Below are 10399 nucleotides of genomic sequence, written 5' to 3'. Positions count from 1 at the left end.
TGGGGAGCCTCTGAGAGGATGATCCTTGGGGGTGGCATGTAGCATCCGCCCTGAGAAGTTTGAGAGGCTCTCTCGACCCCTAAATGTAGGCGTCCATCAAACAGTTGACTAGAACTTTAGGGTTCAGGGGTAATCATTCACTTGTCCAAACCCACAGAATGTCCAGCACCGAGAGTGAGCCCTGATGAGAATCATGATAGACTCTTGTGGTTGATTATGTGTCAGTATGGGCTCAGAGGTCCATCTGGTGCGGATGTGGATGATGGGGGGCTGAGAGTGTGGGGGAGGCAGGCAGTATATGTGAAGTCTCTGCACCTTCCCCTCAATTTTGCTGTGAACCTGAAACTGTCCTAAGAAATAAAGTTACGTAAAATATGTTGGTGCAGGAGGAGGGGATACTTGCCGGACTAATGTCCTCGATGAGCCTGCATCTTGAACCTGTCCTTCTCTTCTGCAACACTCCACCAGAGTTCAAGGCCACTCCGGTCCTGGTGGCTTTACAACAAAATCATCCAGAAACCAGATTTTCCTCCCGCCCTAAGTCCTTAATGTCTTTCAGATCCAAACTTGAAAGAAGAGACGGCAAAGTCAGCCACTTTGTCATCTGCTGTGTGTCTCCCACATCTGCCCTCTGTGTACCTGCTCCAAAGTCACAGGACCTCATGTCACCAGGTCCTGTGTAGGCTGACCAGTGTGTACCTGCCACCCAGTGTCCTTCCAGAAATGCCACCTGCCCAGGTGCAGAGCCCGATGTGGGATCGCTGTACCTCCTCTCCTCCCTCTCTCCCCCCTCATAACCTGCCCAGAAAAACTGCAACAAGAGTGTTCTCCCTGCAGCATTTCTGACCTCTAATGCCTTCATCATTTCTCATTAGAATTCCTCCAGGCATTTTTAAAAAAGATTTTATTTATTTGACAGAGAGGGAAAGACAGAGCAGGAACAGTGGGAAGGGGGAGAGGGAGAAGCAGACTCCCCGCTGAGTGGGGAGACCAGAGACCAGGAAGCCAGACAGGGGACTCGATCTCAGGACCCTGGGATCATGCCCTGAGCCGAAGGCAGATACTTAACCAACTGAGCCACCCAAACGCCCTCCTGCAGGCATCTTAAACTGAGCTCCCCAGTTCCACTCTTGCTTTCTCACTCCCACCCCCTCCAGTCTTCTCCTCATTGCAGCCAAAATGTCTTTTAAAAATCTCACTGCCATTCAGAATCAGTGAAGGTAATCCATCACTTTTATAAGCTAAAGTACAAAATTGCACGAACATATCAATAGATGCAGAAAAGGCATTTGAGAAAACCCAGCACGTGTTCATGATAAAAACTTTCATTAGATTAGGAACAGAGGGGGACTTCAGCTTGATAAGGAGCATCTACAAAAACCCTATAGCTAACATCATGTTAACCCTGTTTTTCATGGTGTCCCCTCCCACCACTCTTTCCCACATGGCACCACAAGTCCTGGCTCAGGTAATATGACAAGGTGCACAGACTGGGAAGAAAGAAAAGAAACTTTGTCCACAAATGTCATGATTATCTCTGTAGAACACCCTCCTTCCCTGCCCAAAACCCTACATCAGACTTTATTGAATACAAGATACAGCTTGGAGCCCTTCCAATCTCCTTTAAACCCAGACTGTTCTGCAGACACTCTCGTGCCACTTTGCCCCTTGCTCACTTTGTTCTACTTACTCCGACCATTCCGAGCATGGAGGGTGGGCCTTCCACCTGCCCTTCCTTCCACCTCCCTGGATCCTCATGCCCGCTCTTCCTTCCTCCTACATCCCCTTCCCCACCCCGCTCCTTTCTTGTCCAAATCCCAGGGCTCTGGCAGAAGGTGCCCTCAGGATGCACTGTGGTTCTCTATACAATCCCCTTGCACTCACCTGCTGCCCCCCAAATCCTGCTGGCAGCCTTTCCGTAAGTTATAGGAGTTGCTCAGCCAGAGGCACTGAAGGTGAGCGAGTGGGGAAACACCTGTCAGTCTGGGGGTTGGAAATTCACAAATGTCCAGTCCTCCAAACCTCAGTCAAGCAGTTCTGAGGTTTGTCCACATGGTTCCTTCAGGGACCCCAGCCAGACTGAGCACCCTACAGGGGTGACCAGCTTGGTAATACATCTGATAAACTTTCCCTCTCTCCCTGGCATGTTCCTCCAGCTTCCTGGACTGACCTCCAAATTAAACTACCTGCACCTGACTCCATGTCTCAGGACCTGCTTGTGGGCAAACCTGGCGCAAGGTAAAGCTTGAACTTAATTCTGACTTCCTCAAAGAGTCCTTCCCTGATACCACAAGCTATATTAGCTGCCCTCTTACCATTCACCACTAACACCCCACTTCTGTCCTTCTGAGAAGCACTTATCACTTGTAATCATGCTACTGTGTGATTTTTAAAAGTGACTCCCTCTCTGGACTGAAAGCTTCCTGGTCCAGTGGCTGCTTTGCTATTTCTCTGTTTTGCTCATATACTGAGAGACATGACAGACAGCACATTTTTGTTATTTTTTGTTGTTGCTGGGGTGTGAATGAACAAATGAATCTCAAAAAGATGAACAGATGAGGACAAATATGGAGAGGAGGGAAGTAAGCTTTTTAAATTAAAAAATGGATCTAGACTCTGGATTTCTGGTTGAGGGTTGGCACACATAATTCATCAGTGTTTGAGAGCAGAGACAAATTGGAAGATACTAGAATCACTGCAGAGAATGCGATTGTGGACAGGTTTCTTTGACTCACCTTGTACCCACTCCCCTCAGCATTTAGAACTTTGCTGTAAAATAAAATGCAATTGATGGACAAGAGTGGTCAGGTCTATGAAGAAGAACTCTTAGGGAGACAGTGCTTTTATTTAAAGATCTTGGAATTACTGAGGGTTCCTGGGTGGCTCAGTCAGTTAAGCAGCTGCCTTAGGCTGAGGTAATGATCCCAGGGTCTTGGGTTCAAGCCCTGCATTGGGCTCCTTGCTTAGCAGGGAGTCTGCTTCTCCCTCTCTCTGTCCCTCCCCCAGTTCATACTGTCTCTCTCTAAAACAAATAAAATCTTAAAAAAAAAAATCTTGAAATTTCTGAAGAAGACTTGCTTGACTACTCGAAATATTTTTGATCACCTGATTCCTATTCTAAACCCTGTCATTTCCCTATAAACAAAACTTCATCCTGCTGGCCTCACTTTTGCTAGCAGCTTCCTGGGCTTTTATCCCCCTTACACTTCCCAGCAACTCAGGTGGAGACTTGGAGGAGTTACAATGGGGCTCCCCTCCCTGCTCGGGGGCCCACGACCAGAAGGGGACAGAGCAGAGTAAGAACACCTGGCCTGTGGTTACTGGTGGAGCAGGTACCACTCTGGCTGGTAACTTTCCTCCTCACGCAGTCTGGTCTTGGAAGGATATTCCCACGAACTTAATGACGGTCTACCAGAGTATGGCCAGTGCGGCAGTTGTCCAGATCGCTCAGGTTGTCAACACAACTTCTACTCAATTAATTCTTCCTCCTCCTCGGTTGGTGTCCTCTCTGTGTTGCTGAGAGCAAACGCACGGAGGCGGCCAGACCCCACTGATGGTGCTCACTGCCTCTCCATGCAGGTTTACTATTAAAAAGAATAGTGACGCCATAGTGCACCCCTTCTTCCCTGTGGATACCACGCACGTTTTCTCTGTAGGAAAGTGCGCCCATGGAAGGAGGAGGAGGAGGAGGCTTGGTTTTAGGGCAGCCGCAGCAGCAGGATGGACAGACGGGACACCTTTGCGGTGACAGTCCCTTGCCAGCGCCTGGAACACGCATGTTCTCCTGCGTCCTCTCTGGCTAGAGTGCATCTGGCTATGGAGCTGACTTTACCTGGTGCGCGTGTCACCCCTCCGGATCCGGAGCGCGCTGCTGCTTCCCAGGTGCTGAGGCACGTGTGGGATCCGCGCGCTAACTTCGCACCGCTCTGGCACCGGCTAGCGCGGGTAGCGCTGGAACCGCGGAGCTGCCAGGCGAGCTCCAAGCGCCTCATGTTGCATGCTGCCTCAGGCGCCCTGCTGCGCCCCGCGCAACAGGTGGCGTCCGGGGCGTGGCTTGCGCGCTGGCGGGCGGGGCGGGGCGGCCGGGGGCGCGACGCGCAGGCCTGGGCTCCCCCGGGCGCGGGCCTGGCCCCTCCCCAGATGCCGCCGCGCGCCGGCCGCCCCCCCCAGTGCGCCGGGCCTCCCCGGGCGCCCAGTGCGCAGGCGCGGGCGGTGAGCTCCGACCGTGCGCCGGGCTCGAGCGCGGTCGGAGCGCGCGGCGGCGGCAGCGGCCCCGCGGACTGACGGACGGGCGGACGGACGGGCCACGCGCCATGTCGCCCAGCACCTACTGAACTCCGAGCGCCCGAGGATGTCTGCGCTGAGGAAGGTGCGAACCGCCGGGGTCGCGCGCGGGGTTAGGCTCCGCGTGGGGTGCGGGCAGGGACCCCTGGGCAGCCTGGACACAGGGTCCCGGGCTGCGCGGGCGGCCTCGTCCTTCGCTCGGGCTGGGCGCATCGCTGGTCGTGGCCGGGGGTCCCCGGACCCTGGGCTCTCCGGGTATGGGTGCGGTGCGGGCGCCGCGGAGGCGGGACAGACTCCGCTCGGGCGGCGAGCTGGGGGAGCTGGCGGAGGCTGAGGAGGGGGCGGTGTCCGGCTCCCGCGGGGCAGCCTCGAGGGGACGGGGGCGCAGGTGGGCGGTTGACCCGGATTCGGGAGGTTCAGTGGGGGCCAGGAGCCCGGGCTGCGCCTGCGAGGGGCGCAGAGCCAGGGAGGGCAGAGGAGCCACTTCTGCCGGGTCGCGGCGGCTGCAGCGCAGGGAGGGGGTGGCCGCCGCCCGGCTCTTCAAGTGGGAGCGCGAGCACCGGGCTTTTTTCGGGGTGGTTGCTAAGCGCGGAGCTCCCGGCGCAGGGTTTTGTAACCAAGCCTCCCCCGGCAGCGGCTGTTGCTGTTCTCGGCTCGCTCGCTAACGATCGCAGAGAAATAATGAGGATGTAATTATTGCAGCCTGCGCTGCCAGGGGTGGGGGCGGCAGGCACGGGCTCTGCGTGCGCTAGCAGGTGAGGCCAGGCTGGGGAGGGTGCCCCAGCCCACCTGGCCGACCTTGCGCACACTGAGCCCAGAGTCTTGGAGTCAGCTGGACAGGGAACCTGGGGGTCGGGGGGGGGACGGTTGGGGAAAGAGTTAGGAGAGGTCAGGAGGGGGCGACAAGGCGGAGTGTCTCAGAGGTCTAGGGGGTCTGCAGTTGGAGAGGGGAGAGGGTGCAGGTGGAGAAGGGATAGGGCCCAAGTGGAGGCAGGAGAGGTCTGCAGGTGGAGAGAGCAGAGAGGTCTGTGAGGGGAGAGGGCACAGGTGGAGAGGGCGCACGTGGAGGTGTGAGGGGGGGCACAGGTGGAGAGAGGAGAGAGCATGCCCAGTGGCTGGAGATTTGCATGGGAAACTGGAGGCAGCCTCTCTTCCTTTGACTCTTGCACACTTCTCAGCTGCTGTGATTCCAGCCGCCTGTGTTCTCTTCTGCCAAATGAATGGCGATTCCGGCCGGGGCTTGGAATTGGGATTCGTGACTTCTCAGCGTTGGCTGTCTTGTATTGATTACAAATGAAGCGATGGGTAGCGAGTTCTTCCTCAGTGGTGGTAATGCTGCCGGCAGGGCTGGCGTGGCTTTGGAGCTCAGAATGTAAAGCGCACGGCTTTGTCTGTCACCTCGGAGGCAGGAGAGCTGAGGGGAGGACTTCAGGCAAGGACTCTCCCTGGGGTCCTGGGCTCTTGCTGTCTGTGTGTCCTTGGGGAGCATTGCATGCGATAGGAACTGGCCGACCTGGTACTTATTTCAAATGGTGAATTAGTTCTGTTGGTGACTAGAAAATCCCCAGGCTCTCAGCACAGGCTTGGGGAGGCCATGTAGCACCTCCCGGGGACGTCACCCCCGCCCTTTCCCCCACAACTTGGGAAAAGCAACATCGACGTCTGAGGTTCATGTGCCTTAAACACCATTCTCATTTTTCTTCCTTCATATTCTCTGGGTAAGGTAATAGGTAATCAAGGCAAAACATGGTGAATTGATGAAAAAATTGTGATTTTTGGCAGGTCAGGTTGTTACTCCGGTGTTCAAAAAAAGTCATTAATCAGGATTTTCCAGTAGCCAAATTGTCTTGTGCAGGCACTGGGTGACTCACAGCCTTGGCTCCGACACTGATTGTGGAGCGTGTGTACCATTTCCTTTCAGATGATAGGACTTTTTCGTTGCTTGCAAGAGAACAAATTGGGATATTTTATGCTCCACATCTGGCAGCACGATGAGCAGGCTGTGGGGAATACGGTCTGCTCAGGCACATCTGGGAGAAGCAGGGACCTAATGAACGAAAACAGGGGAGAAAGTCCTGTCCTAAAGCACACTGCCTTTTTCTAGATCACGGCAATGTCCTGTCCCGGGTGAGGAGGTCCATAAAGGTGGGATTACACTCACTGATAACTTTGTGTCTGTAAGCCCCTCTGCCCCTGAAATCTTCTGTTCTTGGTGAAGAAGTCAGTAAACCTTGGGTGACTTACTCTAGTGACCTGTCCTAGCCCATCTGTAGGATCATTGTAGGTTATAGGGTAAGCTTTGTGAGCGAAAGGAATACCATCTCAAATAATCCAGAGTGATGAAGTGCTTAAAATGAGAGTTTTCTCACCACGGAGATGTTTTCTCAGATAAGTGTTCTAAGCCAACTTTTCATTCTGTTAATCCTTTATTCCCTTTCCTTCCAAGAAACTTCGCATTTACAGTACAGTTGTCCAAAGTGCTCCTGCTTGAGACAGAAATAAACATGTATTCTTTTACCACTATTTTTGTATGGCTTAGGTTGCTGGTGATTTAGATGAATTAATAAGGGTTTATTTTTATAGAACTCAGGTTACTTTGCATTATTGCTTCCTGGAGACATAAATATGGCCCTAATGTAATCTATTGCTGCTCTTATTTCTGTTTACTTCATTTTTGAAATTGGGAATTCCAAATTAAATATTAAAAGCAAAAAATTTGCTTTGTAACATTTGGGTCACATTGGATTCCAGATGCCCAGAGTCAAACCACTTCTGAAACTAAAGGGTTCTAATACGATTAATATTGTTAGGGGATTTCTTATGTCTGTTTTTAACAGAGTATCTTCCATCCTGTGCCTACACGATGAAATTGAAGAAATGCTGTCATTGTTTTATGACTATATTTGAGGACAACTTCATGGTTACCCAAGGAGTTGAAGGATGTACACCTTGAGTATAGATCTTAGAGGGAAAAATAAGTAAATGTATCATTTATTGACCCTTGGGAAGGATATGCCACGGTCATTCATTGGATACAATAAAAATAACTATGATTCATCCTGTTGGACAGATGGGAGTTCTCTTTAGAGCCTCACCAGCGTGTTGGTTCTAAAAGAATTATAGGCTACCATGCAGGAAGTTAGTAGGCAAAACATGTTAGGAAGTTAAAAATCATTCTTCATCCACCACGGTTTATCCTGTGACCAGGGTCCTAGCTGATCATCAGTGTTTCAAATGTGTCATTTTGCAGGTGCAGGGTGTTCCGTGTTTACTCATGACAAACACTCCTGTGTAGGGAGCTGGACCCGTGGGCTTTGGGTCCACAGGGTGGGCTTGTAGGGTGTGCGGATTGCAGTTCACATCCTGTACCTGCTTGTCCCGCCAGGGCACAGATCACGGTTGTTGTCAGCGTCCGACTCCTTGGCAAAGGTAGCTGGACCCCACGTGCAATCCCGTTCTTCGTTGTTCCTGCCCTTACTCTGTGCTCTGGCTTCATCTGCTTCTGATAAAGCTGCTGGCAGTGAGCCTCTCATGGGCCCCATCTCGTCCTGACTTTGTGCCCTGGAGGGGTGCCTGCCCAGTCTTCTGGCTGTTCCGACAGCTCCCCCAAGCGCTTTGGAGAATGTGCCTACCCGAGTGGTTGCCGGTGGTTTTCCTTGCTGGGTGCCGGTCACGCTGGTCCTTGAGCGAGATCTCTGTGGTTCTGGGTGGATCTTCAAGGAGATAAACTCTCCAGACCGGCTCGGTAGGCTTCTGTTGAACTTCCCGTGCAGTGTGAATTCACTCTTCCAGGTGACTGCTGATGTCCTTAGGAGGGTCACCTGTGCCCACTTTTAGGGCTCGATTGTGTTTGGAGACCACTAGTCCTGAGACCTTATCGTGCCTGCAGCAATGACGCTGGCTTTTCAGTTATGTAAACCAAGAAATCTCCCCCAATTTGAATTGGGTTTTCTGTCCTTGAGAACCAGGTGCAATGTGGGGGTTTTAGTTTCCCCCAGAATGTCCACATTAAAGCTCTCATGTGTGAGATTTGTCCATCTTGAGGTGTTTTTTTTGTTTGATATACCTTTTTGGTGTATCCACAGGGGGGAAAAAAGTCATTCCAAAGAGGAATAAGCATTTTCAGTTAGCCTATCCATAAAATTACAGCAAATATTTAAAAAAGTAACTGTAAATGTAATTGGTCATTGTCTTTAAAATGATGTACACCATACTCTGCACGAAAGTAAAACTATCGAAATGATTCCCTTAGGGCCCATAGAGTATATATTATAAGCTGGGCAGAATGAAATGATCCTCTTGTGCTAAATGGAAATCTGTCCTACTGAGTTTGCTCAGCACCGAGCAGCGGGATCCGTGTTGGCACTGTAGGTGGTGATCAGAGTGCAGGCTCTGGAGTCAGACTGGGCTGGGCAGCCCAGTGGCCTTTGACGGTTTATCTGACCTCCGTAACCTTCCCTAGTCATTAAGGGATGGATACGAATTAGCTTTACGGGACTGTCCCAAGGTATAAAGGGGTCGATGACTCTAAAGCACTTAGAGTGGTGTGTGTGGTAAATGCTCAGTAAGCGTGGCCAGTTTTGGATCACGAAGTAAAACTGGGGCCCCGTTTGAGCCTTGCTATGTTGTACATAGCGAGGCGATGCTCTGAATTCCCATAAAACCGAGGTATTTATTATTTCTACTCTTAGTCATGTATTTATTTTGCTACCTATTTCCAAAAAGTTTTGACCCAGCTTTACCACAAAAGAGGAGGCAAATATGCTCATCAGGTAGAAATAGACAATTAGAGCAAACAAGTGTGACAACCAGGATGGTTCACCTAATTCTTTGGGCACCAGTTTGACTGAGTTTCCTTTTCACCAAGTCCATGACACCCCGAAAATGTCCTCACTTGATCACATAATTGGGGTGGGCTTTGCATACTTGTGTTTCTGTGGAGAAAATATTGTCCTAGGTGCTAAATCAAGATGTTTTCGGGGGAGACTTTGTAGAAAGGATTTAAGGCTGCCTGAGAAGGAACACTTGTACACATACAGAGTGCTTTCACGATTGTGTCTTGCAATAAATTGTGAAAGACATGAAAAGCAAACCCTGCAGGTCCACCCTACACAAGGGCACGATGACCTTTTCCAGTATTTCCATGTTGTTTCCATGATGAGAGTGGAGCTCTGGGTTTAGGAGCCATGTCTGTGTGCCTTTGCCTCCTGCCCTGATCTGCTTCCATTTAGTGTTTGGGTGTCGTACATCCTGTGGACTGCTAAGGTTTCTTAGCTCTGATGTCCCTTCATATTTCCATGTGTTTCCATAGAAATGCCCAATAAACCTGTCTTAGCCAAAGGTGAGTGGCTCTGTGGTCTGAATGTGACCCCAGGTGAATGGAGTCATGGCCGTCGTCTGCAGCCCCAAGACCACGTCTGGTTTCCATCTCCCACCCACACTTCGGGGAGCAGTACTCAGCCTCCGAGTAAGAGCTTAGAAACCATTACAATAACTTCCCTAACCCCGTAAGGTCAGCTAGGTAACTCTCCCTGTGCACCTACTAGTAGAGTAAACCTCACATTGCCCTGTGGTTAACCCTTTACTTCTCTTCCCCTTTCAGAATGACAGCTTTTGAGGGAGGGTGCTGGCCTTATGCATTCTTGGGTCTCCATCTGTCTCGCTATCTGTTGCAGTGTGTGAACGAGAGCAATGAGCAGACACTCAGCCTGGCAGATCTGACCTTACGTCTGCTTCTCTTCCTCATCCCCAGGACTCCGTCCGTGGTGTTCTAGGCTCAGCTCTCGGATCCCATCACTGCTTTGTTCGCTGTTTCCTGACTTAGCTATGAGCAGAATGACGCCATTCTTCTGCCCACACTTACCACTGTTTCTCTTCTGTGCTTTCGTCAGTTTGTCCTTTCAGACCTCGTTTAACTGTGATGTCCCATTTGACAGGTTCCCCAGTCCTTCCGTGTAGAAGCAAGTCATCCCTGTGGTTCTTTGTGCCTCTCTTAGGGAATGTTCCATGGGAGATCCTTATTTGTGCTCCTGCCTCCACGTGCCAGCTGCCCAGCTCTGTCCGTGGTGTTGAGGAGAGACAGTGAAGGGGGCAGATCTGGATATCCCCCTGTTCT

General features: G+C 51.3%; 1 long non-coding RNA gene across 1 annotated transcript in view; it reads left to right on the top strand.

Annotated features, from left to right (window-relative positions):
• The first annotated feature begins 4263 nt into the window (after positions 1–4263).
• LOC130541897 (uncharacterized) overlaps positions 4264–10399 on the top strand; it is a 173456-nt gene continuing 167320 nt past the window's right edge. The window contains exon 1 of the long non-coding RNA XR_008955991.1: positions 4264–4369. This is a non-coding gene — a long non-coding RNA (uncharacterized LOC130541897). The remainder of the gene's footprint in view (positions 4370–10399) is intronic.

This window comes from Ursus arctos, unplaced genomic scaffold (assembly GCF_023065955.2).
Source record: "Ursus arctos isolate Adak ecotype North America unplaced genomic scaffold, UrsArc2.0 scaffold_27, whole genome shotgun sequence".
NCBI classification, from domain to species: domain Eukaryota; kingdom Metazoa; phylum Chordata; class Mammalia; order Carnivora; family Ursidae; genus Ursus; species Ursus arctos.
Note: the sequence above shows the minus strand (reverse complement) of the source record. Positions and strands in the feature narration are given on the sequence as shown.